The 15544-nt window shown below is 38.7% G+C and overlaps 1 pseudogene across 1 annotated transcript in view; it reads left to right on the forward strand.

Annotated features, from left to right (window-relative positions):
- The window catches only part of LOC306852278 (dynein axonemal heavy chain 9-like), a 77455-nt pseudogene that overhangs the window by 39207 nt on the left and 22704 nt on the right, over nucleotides 1-15544 (forward strand). The window contains exons 36-43 of the transcript in view: nucleotides 782-1021; nucleotides 3762-3923; nucleotides 4362-4558; nucleotides 5519-5681; nucleotides 6038-6173; nucleotides 6891-7029; nucleotides 10630-10744; nucleotides 11101-11334. The product of the transcript in view is annotated as a dynein axonemal heavy chain 9-like (transcript). The remainder of the gene's footprint in view (nucleotides 1-781; nucleotides 1022-3761; nucleotides 3924-4361; nucleotides 4559-5518; nucleotides 5682-6037; nucleotides 6174-6890; nucleotides 7030-10629; nucleotides 10745-11100; nucleotides 11335-15544) is intronic.

The following is a 15544-nucleotide window of genomic DNA, read 5'->3' on the forward strand; positions in this document are numbered from 1 at the left end:
CAGTCTGTCCGACACAGAGTTCGCTGTCACTCTATATATATACACACACGTTTGTTTCACTATAACTTACATTGGACATCACCTAAACACTAAACTTACCCATTACAGAAACATGTGCAAATCACAAAAAACTTTTGGCTGATTTATATACCTTTTTAACTAGTGTGAACCAGTAAAATGTCCTCACTAGTGGGTTGTCAGAGTATTTTACAATATACTGTAAGTAAGGACATTTGGTCCTCACAAGTACAGTCACACACACTGCCGTATAGAAGTTAAGTTTTTTAACAAAAAAGTACTTGCTGTTTTTTTTTTTTTTTTCAACCTTTAAATTTGCAAAAATAATCAAAAATATGCATCATCATTTTCAACATTTATAATAATCAGAAATGTTTCTTGAGCAGCAAACAGGTATATTAGAATGACTTCTGAAGGATCGTGTGACACTGAAGACTGGAAAATTCAGCTTTGATCACAGGAATAAATGACATTTTTACAGTAGATTCAGAGAATAGGAAATATTTTAAACTAATGTCACAATATTACTGGATTTTTATTTAAATAAATGCAGCCTTGCTGAATATAAACTATAAGACTTTATAGAGTTCAGTACAGTTCACCAAAGCTTTATGAGCGTCTTTCTTCTACTGAACACATATTTTGAAGAATGTTGGGAATCAAAACATGATACAACGTATAATTGTATTGTGTGATAATGTGAGCTGTCAAAATGGAAGCATCTGGTTTAATGCGAAGCTGTTGAACGATTGGTTTATTTCAGAGGCATTTCTCTGTGTTTGCGCTCTCATTTCCCGGTGTGGAGGCTCTGAACACCATCTACTGCAGCATCTTGAGTCAGCATCTGCGCAGCGAGGGATTCCCAGCCGCTCTGCAGAAGAGCTGCTCTCAGCTGGTCCAGCTGGCCCTGGCCTTCCATCAGCGTATCACCGCAACCTTCCTGCCCACCGCCATCAAGTTCCACTACATATTCAACCTGCGCGACCTGTCCGACATATTCCAGGTACCCCGATCACACTCCAGCAGATGCGAATTGGGATCTTTCAGTAATAATCCATTAATCCTGGCAATCAGTGTGAGGAAATGACTTACCTGCTGTTCCGTCTTGCTCTTTTCAGCTGGAGAAAGTTTTATAATCTGGTCTATGTCTAATATTCGTTTTATACAAGTCATGAGCTGTGAGTTTGAAGTGAAAACAGTGCGAGTAATTTCTCTCTAACACGTTGAGATGAGATGCAGATTGATTAACGCTAGAACAGGTCATGAAAACAGCACTGTCAGAAAGCCACCTACAGTATCAGCTTCTGATGTGTTTCTCTTTGCAGTCAGAAATGAATAAATAATTCACCCATGGATTTTTTTTTATGTGCACATTGTGACAAAAGCATAAAATGACTTTTAATTAATGCATAAAATGGATGTTTTCCTTCTAACTAGCAGACACGCTTGTGGTCACATTTAAATCCACTCCATTCTCAACCTAGTGAAGGAAGTCAACATCATTATCCAGATGCATAAACAGTTCAGTCCGTCCACCTTTTAAGTGCGGCTCTGCTGTCCCAGTTCTTGTTATTGTGCTGGATTAGACAAACGCCCTTTGGATTTCATTGTTTTAAAACGGCTTTACTGAGCCCCGTTTCCTCGCTTTAGCGATGATGAAAGCTGAAAAAGAAGAGAATAGCTTCTGAAGCTCCACTCATTGTTGTGGGTGCAGCCAGAGTAATGAAGCGAAATGAGAGCGGGAGAAAGGAGCAGATGAGACGCAGCTGAAGGAACATTTGAAGTGCGGCCCTTAGTTCTGCCTTACTAATTCAGCTCACAGTTCAGCTGCCGGAGGACAGAGAGACACCACTGCCTCACAGCCGATCTCACGACACGTTCCCTCTGAGCTTTCCATAAGGCTTCGTCTGCAGCTCTTTTTTACTTATCTTGACTGCATGTTCAGTGTTGAATCGAGACAGCGGCGATTGCCGGTTATTTCTCTGACCTCTTTAATTGGTTGGCGATACACCGTATTAAAAGTCTCCTGTTACACCGAGAGGGCCCCAAAGGTGCAATCTTATCCAATGTTTTTGTGAACTCTTTAAAAAAAATTAAAAGGCTTCCTGTTCGCCCCAGAGCCGAGAAATAGTTTCCCATTTTAAAAAAGTTTGGGGGAAAACTTTTCTATTTTCAGATGCAGCTAGTAGGTACTTAATTTCAGCGTGGTGATTGACGTGAAGGCATTAATTTATAGCCCGGGTGTGAGGAAATGCTCGGATAATTAGGCTCCCTTGAGGACTGGATGGGAAGCACTGCTGTATGTCATCGGAACGGAGTTCCTCAGGCGCTGTCCGGCCGTGACTGGACCTGTATCTCACTGAGCAGCGATGGGCCATCGGTTTGATTTATTTGTTTTCAAAGGAGGCTCATCGCTGTGGAAATGGCTTCTGAAGAGCCGTGTGTGTGACTGAGATTCACTGCAGTGCAGGAGTGCAGAATAATGAACAGCAGCAGCAGCAGGTTCAGATTTATGGAGCATTTACAGCTTTAGAATTTAATCAATTCATCTGAATTGGGGTGTTTGGGGTAGTTTTCCTCTCTCTCTATGTATGGATTTTATACTCTTATCCCAGACTTTTAGTCATAAAAACTGATAAAACAAATATTAACAATAATAAGTGTACATTAGTAAGTACATATGAATAAAATAATACATTTAAGACAAAACAAACAATTTCATGTAATTTCACATGTGGAAATGTGGTTCAGAAAAAAAAAAAGATTGAGAATGTGCAAAGTGTTATTTAAGGTTGTTTATATTCTGATGAAACATCCAGCGATGTCGAGTAGGTTAAAAAAATCATGGAATAGCAGGTTTGCCGCATGGTCGATTAGGATTCAGTAGACATGTCTAAAATAGACATTTGTACTGCAGTTTTATTGATGATTAGTTTAATTCAGAACTTAAATGGTTATACTTTGTTTCGAGAGCTTTTATGTAGCTTTAGCAGAGGAAGAAAGCATCTAAACGCGGTGTGTTCAGACAGGTCTATGCTAGAATAGAGCTCATTCTCAAGTGATGAAGAGCTGTGGCAAAGTCAGAGGACCTCCAGAGTGTCAGAATGAATGCTGAGGAGAAATCAGACAGATGCTTGCTGTAAATCCAGCGTCAGACACTCTTTGGAGCGGTGTAAGGTCAGACCTCACAGCCGAGAGGCTGTTTATCCTTCCTCCTGATGGTTAATCAATATGAATTTGAGTTCTGGATCACACCAGATGATGCTTTCAGGGATCCATTCGAGCATGCAGGATGACTACTGGTCTCACCTGTGGTTCCTGGGTCAATTTTTTGATCGATCTTCTTATTTTGAACATTGATGATAGTGTCTCGGTCACTTTTAAAGACCTGTAGCAGTGTAGTGTTCTCTAGTACATTGACACAAAGGATGTCAATTTAAAAACTACGCCTGTTCTGGTGCCTGAAATCCCTCTTACTCTCTTTAGAAGAATGTTGAGTTTAAAGTGGTGCAATATATAGTATTAGACTGATCAGTTGTAGTTCTTTCCCAAAATCACTGGTGGTCAAAAATCAATGGTTTGTTCTTCTCTCTTTACACTCCAACAGTTCAGTGTTTTTGAGCATCTTTCTCTATTGAATTGTAATGATATCTGCGCTTTATGCTTTATGCAGTAGTTTGACATTTGAAATATCTGGAGAAACGATAACCCTTTGTTATTGCGGTTCGTCCGTTTGATTTCAGGGCATCCTGTTCTGCACCAGCGAGTGTCTGAAGACTCCTCAGGACCTGGTGAAGATCTACCTTCACGAGTCCAACCGGGTTTACTGCGACAAGATGGTGGAAGACAAATATTTCAACATCTTTGACAAGCTGCAGTCAGAAACGGTGAAAAAGTTCTACGAGGTGAGTTCGTTTGACTGGAGAGAGTCATTAAGGGCCAGTGCTAATCAGAGCAAAACCCTGGCAGTCCACCAAATTGGAGGGAGGGGGAAATTATTTCTGCTATTTTTCTCTCTGCGGTCCCGCTCCTCCTGAGACTTATGAGCGAACTCTCTGCAGGAAAGTGAAGGAGAGAATTCACACTTTCCTTCTTTACCTCTGTTCGCCTTTAAAGCAACATCTAATAACCTGACATACACACACACACACGTGTTGATCAACACATGAAATACACCAATTTCCATTGGTTTTGGAGAGGGAAAGATCTCCGACTGCTATGAATTCTCAGGGTGGTGATTGTTTGATTTACATGAACTCCTTCCCAAGACAGCAGTGCTCAACCTTAGTTATTCACCTTTTAATATTTCATGGAGTTTTAAGGCTGCTTTTTATTCCCACCAGGATATGGAGGAGACCCTAGAGGAGACCAGGGCCATGAATATGTACTGCCATTTCGCCATGGGCATCGGTGAACCCAAATACATGGTGGTGCAGTCCTGGGGGAGCCTGAACAAGACCCTGCTGGAGGCTCTTGACAGCTACAATGAAGTCAATGCGGCTCTAAAACTTGTTCTGTTCGAGGATGCCATGTCTCATATGTAAGAGAGCCAGAAAGAGCTTCTGCTGATGGATGAACATCTGGCCACTACTTTAGACTGTGCAACGTATACCAGAAAACAGTTCGGGATCAGTTACAATAGTGTATTAGACAGCTAAACATGCTAAAACCCTCTTGAGAAAGTTTGATATCACCTTAACAAAAGTTATGCATCTATAAATTCAGCCTTTTTAAATTCGCACTCAAACACATTTTCAGATGCGTCTTGTGTTGTTTTTGATTGTCTGCTGCTAACAGTGCATTTTCAAGCAGTGTTTCCCACAGACTTAAACTCTGGCTTCTACTGGGGGAATTTAATTAATAACTTTGATATGATAAAAATATCGATATTCTATACCATTTTTGATACCACAGAGAAAAACTGCCAAGGGGATGCCAATTTTATTGAAAGATAAATATAACAAGGCTAGAAAATAACAATGAGATATATATTTACATTAATGAAAACAACTTGAGGTGGTAAAACTCTGGAGAAAATCTTATGGATTTGCATAAGATTCCTTCAAATTACAACAACTTCCTTAAAACCAATTAATTGACTATAGCAACCCACCAACTAATTGATTTTTTTTAAAATTATGTACACGCAGTTTTGAATCCAGACCAAATCACTGGTGATATTTGGATTTTGTGCCGATTCTAAACTCTACTGACAGAATAATAAACAAGTCCGCCTTCAGGTTTTTTAGTGAGTTATTAGTCTTCATTTCAGCATATTATGCTGTCATTGGATTGTCCTGCTATGTATTAACTAGTATTAAACACTCTATATAATAAGTACTATCCATTGATAAACCAGTCAGCTAATCTTAGTGGTTGATTATTTTTCAGGACAAACCTTTTCATGGATTTAGGCATTACTCAGCAGGAAGAAGTTTGATTCTTCCTCCGCATGACTTGATCTCCTTAACCCTTCTGACCCTCGTCTCTCCTGCTTCAGCTGCCTTATCAATCGGATCCTGGAGTCTCCGCGGGGAAACGCTATGCTGGTCGGGGTGGGCGGCAGCGGGAAGCAGAGCCTGACCAGGCTGGCGGCATTCATCAGCTCCCTGGAGGTCTTTCAGATCACGCTGAAGAAAGGATACGGCATCCCTGATCTCAAGGTTCGTTCCGTTTATTAGCCCGAACCAAAACAAAACATGCTTGTAGATTGGCTTCCATTGCTCTGAATAATACTGAATCTCCACTGAAACCGCTTGCTATTTGCCCTATCAAATATTTATTGTAATGCTCCTCGCCAGAGCATAGATCACCTTGCTTCAAATTCACACTCGGCCCTGCAACAGTCTGAAAAAATAATGGAATAATTAGGGATTACCAGAGGAGCTCTTGAGCACAATATGAGGTTGCAGAGCTCATCTGCCTTCATGCCTGTAATGTTTAATCTCTTAGCGTTCTGCTGGGACTGTTCCAGGACGAGGAGCTCATGGCGTACGACTGTTGTTTTGTGTATTTTTAGATCGATCTGGGCACGTTATACATTAAAGCTGGCGTGAAGAATATTGGCACGGTGCTCCTCATGACAGATGCCCAGGTCGCAGATGAGAAGTTCCTCGTGTTGGTGAACGACCCTTTAGCATCTGGTAAGCTTTGCTGTGTGTCTGTGTCCACTTGCATCACGTAGAGTTTGCTTTCTCTGCCAGATGATATGCATGGGGTATATTTGTGATGATATGGCGGGAAATATGAAGGAAATATAAGACTGAGTCATTAGACTACTTACGCAGTCCTTCCTTGAAGGAGTTCAGAGATTGATTCAACAGTGTCTCTGATAGTTCAATAGAACTTCAATAGTTTTCTTTTTTTATTTTTATTATTAATTACTGTGAATCATTGTTTCAAGAAATCAATTCAGTGGTTAGTTTGAATCATCTCAAAATTAATCATCTCACTGGTCCAATAGCTTTTCTGAATGTTAGTAAAAGAATAGATGTATTTAATATAAATATATTACCATAATTTATTATTAACAATAACAACAAAAATAATGATAATAAAAATATAATATAAAACTGATGATGATTAATATGCGTTTTTACTACTAATGAGAATTTTATTTTATTAAGCAGTTGTCATTTGAATTAATTCCTTAATCATTTTAAATTATGGATTTAATCATTTATTTGAATCGTCACTGTTCAATAAACTTCACCAATAGTGTTTGTATGTTAATATAAAAAATATACACAACATTATTTTTTTTAAATTAACAACAAACAACAGCATTAATAACAATATTAAAATCATGATGATACAATGAATATCATTAATATGCATTTTTATTACTAATATGCATTACGATGGAGTCCCAGACCTCTTCCCTGATGATGAGGTGGAGAATATCATCGGTTCTTTAAGGAATGAAGTGCGTGGCCAGGGTCTGATGGACACTAGGGAGAACTGGTTCTTCATCGACCGTGTCCGTAGGCAACTCAAAGTATGTGAGCAGGAGTGATTCATGAAGCCTTTATACTCCCACAGCCTGTGAGAAAGATTAGGCTCCGAACTGCCTCTGTAATGCTTCACACATAGAGTCTCAGCTCTCTCAATGTGACTAGATCAACACAAAGAGAGAGGCGGTCTGTCTGAGGGCTGGTTCTGCTGAACATGTGGGTGGATGGATGGATGGATGGATGGATGAATGGATGGACGGACAGATGGACAGACGAATGGGTGGGTGGATGGACGGATGGATAGGTGAACGGATGGATGGATGGATGGATAGATGGACAGCTGAATGGATAGGTGGATGGAAAAACAGATGGATGGGTGGATAGATGGATGGATGGACAAATAGGTGGGATGTTGGAGGTATGGGTGAGTGGGTGTTTGTATGGATGATGGGTGAATTTTAAAAAAAGTCTTTGTAAAAGCTTTAAAAGCCATGAATCAAACCAACCAGCTAGGAGGAGGATGATAACATTACAGACTATGATTTGAAGCAAAAAAGTATTTGAAATGGGACAAAAGCCAAAGATTCAAGACTGTATACTTAACGGCTTCAGTGAGGAAAAGAAATACCATGTACAATACCATGAAGCATTGCAAACAACATCATCAAATAAAACATTTTAGAGAAATATATAAAAAAAAAAATATTAAATGTAAAGTTGTTGGTTGTACCTATAGAAACAATAAATTTTAGGTCTATTTCAAATATATATATATAAAATAAATAAATTTAGTCATTTAGCAATTGCTTTTATCCCAAGCGATTTACAAATGAGGACAATGGAAGCAATCAGAATCGACAAAAGAGCAATAATAAGCAAGTGCTATGACAAGTCTCAGTTAGCTTAACGCAATATATGTAGCAAGGTTTTTTGTTGTTAATTATATAATAGATAAAAAGAAAAATAGAATAGAAAAAGCGGTCATTTTTGTTTTGTTTTTTAATAGAAAACAAGCAGTTAGAAAAGAGTGCAAGGGTTGTGTTTTTGTTTTTATAAAAAATAAAACAAATAGATAAAAGACAATTAGAATAGAGAGTGCTAGCGTTAGAGGGTCAAATAAATATGTAAGAGATGTGTTTTTAGCCTTTTTTTGAAGATGGCTAAGGACTCAGCTGCTTGGATCGAGTTGGGCAGGTCATTCCAACAGGAGGGAACATTTAATGTAAAAGTCTGTGAAAGTGATTTTGTGCCCGCTTTGGGATGGCACAATAATGCGCAGTTCACTTGACACAAGCTACTAGAGGGCACATAAGTCTGAAGTAGTGAATTTAGGTAAAGGGGTGCAGAGTCGGTGGTGTTTTTTTAGGCAAACATTAGTGCCTTGAATTTTATGCAAGCAGCTATTGGTTGCCAGTGCAAATTGATGAACAGAGGTGTGACATGCTTTCTTTTCAGCTCATTAAAAATTGTAAAGGTTTGATAGAACTGGCTGGAAGACCTGCCAAGAGAGCATTGCATTAGTCCAGCCTGTACAGAACAAGAGCTTGAATAAGGAGTTGTGTAGCATGTTCCGAAAGAAAGGGCCTGATCTTCTTGAGAATAAAGCAAATTTGCAAGACCGGGCAGTTTTAGGAAAGGAAAGGAAAGGAAAGGAAAGGAAAGGAAAGGAAAGGAAAGGAAAGGAAAGGAAAGGAAAGGAAAGGAAAGGAAAGGAAAGGGGAAGTGGTGTGTGGCCAAGTGTGGTGACCCATATTCAGAATTTGTGCTCTGCATTTAACCCATCCAAATGTACACACAGTAGTGAACATACACCCGGAGCAGTGGGCAGCCAATGCTGTGGCGCCCGGGGAGCAGTTGCATTGTCCGCTGCTCAATATACAGCATTAAATTAAGATAAATAACTTGTGTTTCTTCATCAGAAGCACAAAAAATATCCATAATGCTTACAAGAATACATCTGAAATAATTAGAGGTACAATTAGCATCACGCTACATTGAAAATGTATGTAATTATTAACGTTTTTGCTCAAAATCCACTTTAAATCCTCATCGAGTGCTTGTAATAACTTCCAATTGTGATCTAAAATGGATTTTGATTCTATAATAGGCAGACATGCACTCTTTGCACGTTTTATAATGGACTGATTGCTTGTCATTTGTCATAAACATCCTTTATTGTTAAAATAAATACCACGAACTGCATTAAAACGTATACAGAACACCTTCATAATCTTCACAATTATAGGTCTATTTGCTTTCATATTTCATGTGTAGAAAAATATTTTCTCTTTTTTTATATACAGAAGGGCAAGATATGCGATTACATGATTGACAGGTCTAGATGAACAAGCTTTGGCTCATAAACTCGCGCTTGCGGAAGAAAATGGACGGTGCTTGTCAGATCACATGATTCAGTGGAGAATTAATATGTAATTCTGTATAAAGAACATGTGAGAATAGTCTGTTCCTAAATACCAACAATAACAAGAACTTGGCATTCACTCTTCTCTCTTGTGGAAAAAGTCCTCTACTTCTGTGTTTTTACGCTTGTGCTCAATAGCCTTCTGAGCTTTTAGGGCCACCGCGTCTACCTTTTGTGTAACAGCAGCTGCTCTGGTCATGTGATGTAATGCTCAAATCTTATTGGATGGCCTGTGTTTTCGCTTAGCAAAACTGAAAAGATTTGTAGGACTGGACGGTTTATAGCAGCTTCCTTGGTTTAAAATGGACTACTAAAATGTCTTAAAGTGTTTGTGGAGTGGTCTTGAGTTTTAAAAGGCCAGTAGACATGACTTTAAACTGTTAAACTGTTTCTAAAATGACAAATGCATGGTGCAATAGAGCGCAACAGTCAGCTATCATTTTCTCCATAGGGAAACTTAAACCTGATGTGAGCTCTTAGGCTGTTAATCGATTAATTGTATATGCTGTTGTTGAATCTGTTCCTGTTAATTCAACTTATTTTTAGAATAACTGTGTTTGCTGTGGTGTTGTACAGGCAACTGCACCAATCAGAGAGTCACCGTAAGCAAAGCACACAAAAAAGAGCTCCGCCCACTCCCATGTAATCATGTGCCATATATATATATATATATATATATATATATATATATATATATATATATATATATATATATATATATATATATATATATATATATATATACACACACAATTCCCTCCAAAGGTTTGGAAACACCCCTGGCAAAGTGTGGTTTTGGACGATATCAGCACAAATCCTTATTTTTTGGTGCAAATACATTAAAGTAACTTGACATTATCATTGATGACCAGCAATAAAACATAATAATGGCAATATATACATGTCCAAGTCAGACATGCCCCTTTGCCAGCTGTGATGCCTGGTTACTGGTTTAAACTTGGCCCAGGTTTTTAAAAGATTTTTGGGTCAGCACAACCAACTCTAGCGCCTCCTGTGGCCACTCGTGGAACCAATCGATGGCGGTGCAGTTGACCACTGCAGGAAACTTCCTGCTGCGCACCCTCAACGTACTGCCCACCGGAGAGAAACAAAGCGCCACCTGCAGAACAACATCAGTGTTAGTTAAACGCTCTCCCAAAACAATCACAGGGAAGCGGTGTCAGTTATAGCTGGATGGTTGGTTGGCCTTTAACTAACACTGATGTTGTTCTGCAGCAGGAAGTTTCCTGCAGTTGTCAACTGCACCGCCATCGATTGGTTCCACGAGTGGCCACAGGAGGCGCTAGAGTCGGTCAGCCTGAGATTCCTGCAGGACGTGGAGAACGTCCAGGTGAGATGCCCATCAACTCAGAAACAATACATCTTCATTAAACGGTTTTATCACGATTCCCTGAATCCAAAGCACTGAAGGTCTCAGCTGGTTTGACAAACGCACCTCTCCTACTGCAGTAATGCATCTTAACGTCATCTAATACATTCAAGAGCAAATGCAGTGTGAATTTTTTTTTTTTTTTTTTTTTCTGAAGTGCCTGAAGTCATGAAGAACATAATTAGATTGTGCAGTCAATTTCTGCTTTATGTTTCAGGGGAAAATGAAACGACTGTGACGACTCAGTAGTATGACATTTATGGCAATATTCTGGTAATTATATTTCATGTATGATCTGCATTTTTTTACTGATCTAGCCAGAGGTGAAGGACTCGGTGAGTAAATTCACGGCCTACGTACACATTAGTGTGAACAATACCTCAAAACACTACCTGGCCAATGAGCGGCGATACAACTACACCACGCCCAAGTTCTTCCTGGAGCAGATCAAGCTGTATGGGAACCTGCTGGCGCTCAAGAAGAAAGATCTGACCTCTAAGATGGAGCGACTGGAAAATGGCTTGGAATAGCTCAACAGTACGACAGCTCAGGTGCGTCTCTTTGTGTGCCTGTTCAAAATCAGGCCCTTATCGTGTAATCTCAATGAACTATGAACTCAGAGTTACTCACTCAGCATAGCATAATAAATGACAAGATAAATATCTAATGACTTACCGGCATTTATGATTATTTGGCTGCTTGCAGTGAACTCAACGTTCTGGCATGTCACGTTTGTCAAGTTCACATCAGGACTTCCTTTCACAGATCGCAGAGTATTGTTTTGCGTATAGCACTCACCTAGTGTTAGCTGCCTTACCGAGCCATTCTGTGTTTCTGTTTAGTTCCAGTATTGTTCTGCGTTTATTACTCTTCTAGTTTCAGCTGCGATACGGAACCCACTTAGTTGTCTTAGTCTTGCCTTGTCTGTTTTCTGGTGTTTTGATTCTTGCTTGTGTTTCCTGGATTAACACTTCGTCTTTTCGTTTGGACTCTGTTTGCCCCTGCTTGGACTATTGCTCGTGTTATCGGATTATCCCTCTTGTCTAAACCCGTTGGATATTGTTCGCCGATCGACGACCCATGCATGCCCTCAGAATACTCTTGTGTCTTGTCCTCAACATATCTGTTAACTGATGTTTGACCCTGCCTGTGTTTTGACCACGTGTTTAATAAAAGCTTGCACATGGATCTGTACGCCTTGCGTTGGCTCTGTTACAATAATGCATGATAAAAGTAGTTTTAATGCATTAATTATGCCTTGTAATGCACCTTATAATACATTGTACAATCTCATGAATAATAATTGAAACCACAGTTAATACATTATAACATCAATTCATTGTTCGGTTATAATTGTTTACAACAAGATATAATGTACAACCCGAATTCCAGAAATGTTGGGATGTTTTTTTTTAAATTTGAATAAAATGAAAACTAATATATTATTCACAATAGAACATATATAACATAACAAATGTTTAAACTGAGAAATTAAAAAATTTTATGCACAAAATGAGCTCATTTCAAATTTGATTCCTGCTACAGTTCTCAAAATAGTTGGGACGGGGCCATGTTTACCATGGTGTAGCATCTCCTCTTCTTTTCAAAACAGTTTGAAGACGTCTGGGCATCGAGGTTATGAGTTTCTGGAGTTTTGGTGTTGGAATTTGGTCCCATTCTTGCCTTATATAGGTTTCTAGCTACTGAAGAGTTTTGGTCTTCTTTGACATATTTTTCGTTTAATTATGCGCCAAATGTTCTCTATAGGTGAAAGATCTGGATTGCAGGTGCAGGCCAATTCAGCACCCGTACTCTTATACTACAAAGCCATGCTGTTTTAATAGCTGCAATATATGGTTTTGCATTGTCCTGCTGAAATACACAAGGCCTTCCCTGAAATAGACGTCATCTGGAGGGGAGCATATGTTGCTCTAAAACCTTTATATACCTTTCAGCATTCATAGTGCCTTACAAAACATGCAAGCTGCCCATACTGTAAGAGACCAGAGCGTGACCACGAGTTACACATCTGACTAGTGCATAATTTAGTTCATAAATTATGCACTAGATAACTTGTGCATTTCCGTCTTTTTGTGCACATATAAGTTGTAATATTATGTTTATGTTCTATGAATATCTGATTATCTTATAGCCTAATTAACCCGCTGTAACAAGCGCTTCAGTTTGCCGGTGTTCATTCAGCTCTTCTGCTACAGCGCACGCAGCTCAAACAGCACTGCTGCTATTTAAAACAGTGTAATTAATTTGTTACTTTTTCAAAATCATTGATGCATTATTACCACCACTTTTATTTTTCGTATTATTATTATAATTTTCATAAACAATATGGTTTAGTAATTAAAATCATTGCATTATTTTCCGTGCAGAGGCTATTCCGTTTTATTGATCCATGGCGCATGCATTTTGATTCTTTACACATGTAATGATGTTCAGTGACTTGTTTGCATTATTTATGCATTATTTATTTTATTTTATTTTATTTTACAAGACTTTTTATGATGAAATTTGGTAATGGGAGAGTAAAATTATTTTTAAAACATACACTGTTCAAACTAGGTTGCTTATGTTGAAGTGTTTGGGATGTGGCTTTTAATGATGAGCCCTTTTTTTTGTAATCAGGCTCTCAAAAAGTATACAAAAATTTGGATATAGATTTATCGACCAACATATTGGCTTTCAAATATAAAGAGTTATCGGTATCGGACAAAATTTTCATATTGATAAATCCCTAGTTGTATTACAGTGCACCATTAAATAACATTTATAATGCATTATACATAAAGGCTTTGAGTAAAGTGTTAACATAATTTGTTTTGACCTGGAACAGCACATGAGAATCATGGTAGGACAAAAATCTAAAAAAAAAGTATAAAAATTTTCAAAAGATTTTTGGAGATGTAGTTATACCCTCAGTTAGCTAGTTAATTATCAACTTATTATATTTATTTAATCATTTGTTTGTTTTTCTGGAAAAAAAAAATCCTCTCTGTTGAAAATGATTGGAGCACAGTATTAGGATAAGTAACATTATTCAATAAAGAAATAAAAAAAACTTGTATTATGTGTAGCTTTTATTAATATATTTTAATATTTAAAAATAAAATAAACAGTATATTTTAGGATTAAAGTCAAGTGTGAGGCTGTCCTAACATAACTTATAAATACCATTTTTTTACAACCTTAAACTGAGGATGTCTCTTCAGGAATGGACATTTTTCAGAAGCTTTTCCTTAAGTGAAAACAGATGAAAATAGTAGCGAAGAATAATTTAATTCTATTTAACATCGTCTATTCCAAGTGTTTTCTCAGACTATCATTGAGACTAGCAACATAGCAACACGTTAGCGACATGCCGGTGACTTTTGCATGAGTGACACGGTTCACATTTTCTGCAGCAAATCTTCTTATTAGCAATAATTGTGTTCTCAGCTACACTGTGCTAATTATTATGACTGAGACATTATGACTTATCTAATGTGTCCTTCTGTTTGAGCTGCTTTATGCTTCCTGACGCGTTAATCCCGCCGGTGCAGAACTGCTCAAACTCTTTTCTCAGGTAATGGCTTCAGCGCTTTGTCCTCGTCCCTCCACCCTTCAGTAGAAAAGCTATCAGAAAGCTCATTTGTGTGCTGAGATTGCGTTTGCAAGCGACGGGAGGGGAAATGTAAAGTCAGAATTCACACATACACAAGATATATCTGATAGTGCTGTCAGAGATCCACGCCCACCAGAATAACCTCTTTACATTAGCGATGAGAGGAGAGCCGGCCTGGCTCAAAAATTTAAAGTAGCTGCTAATGAGGCAGAAAGTTTATTGGTGCTGCTCCAGGCTGCTTTATTGAGGTGGGACACCGTAACATGTAATTAGCGGAGAGCGGATATCAATTCAAGCTATTTGGTCCCTTCCCACATTTGGGGGCGTAGAGGTGGTTTCATCCGTTTTATAGCCACTCATTAAGTGGTTCATCTCTAAATGAGAACCTGCATTGTTTTTCTTTGCTCAATATAAGCATGTTTATGATGTAACCTTCTTTATGATGAAGACGGAGATCAGTCCAGCTTTGTGGTGATTATAAGAACAGCGCCAATTGTCTATTATCCAAGAGTTCTTTTGCCTTTTCATCTCAAACGGTCTCTTTTGAGATGATTTACGGTATTTTAACAATGCAATATTAGGCTCGTGCTCTTTGATGTGAACTTGAGGATGATCTGCTCTCTTCGACTGAAGAGGATCATTAAGCGTTTCATGTAGTTTGAGGAGCAGAGAGGGAGAAACTTCCACCAAGAGCCATAAGAGCGCTGTCTGACTGTGCTTTCTGGGCAATTAGTCCTCCTTCGTCTTTACCTCCTATTCATCAGTTTAATTACCCACATGATAGCAACTTGATTTTGTGGGTATTGCAGGGTTTCGCTACCCAAGGGCAGTTCATCCCTGACGTCTCGTTTTCTTAAGGCTAATCAGCTCATTTGGAGTCTGGAGAAAGGAAACAGATTCAAGAGGAGTTTGCTGGGGATTGCTGTAGAACAGCCGTATTTGACTGTTTGTTTGCTTCACAAGCCGCGTCGTGTTGCTTTGGATTGCGTCTGACAACAGTTTTTAGCTAATTGCGTATTTCGCCCAGTTTTCTCGCCTGATTGTTTTTTCCCAGTTGGCCTCTGTTTGAATAAGTGCCAGCAGCTCAACCCATTGTGACGGATGAAAACAGAAATGGTTTATTAAAAAAAAGTTCATCCGCCATA

The sequence above is a fragment of the Barbus barbus genome, assembly GCF_936440315.1.
Source record: "Barbus barbus genome assembly, chromosome: 32".
NCBI classification, from domain to species: Eukaryota; Metazoa; Chordata; class Actinopteri; order Cypriniformes; family Cyprinidae; genus Barbus; species Barbus barbus.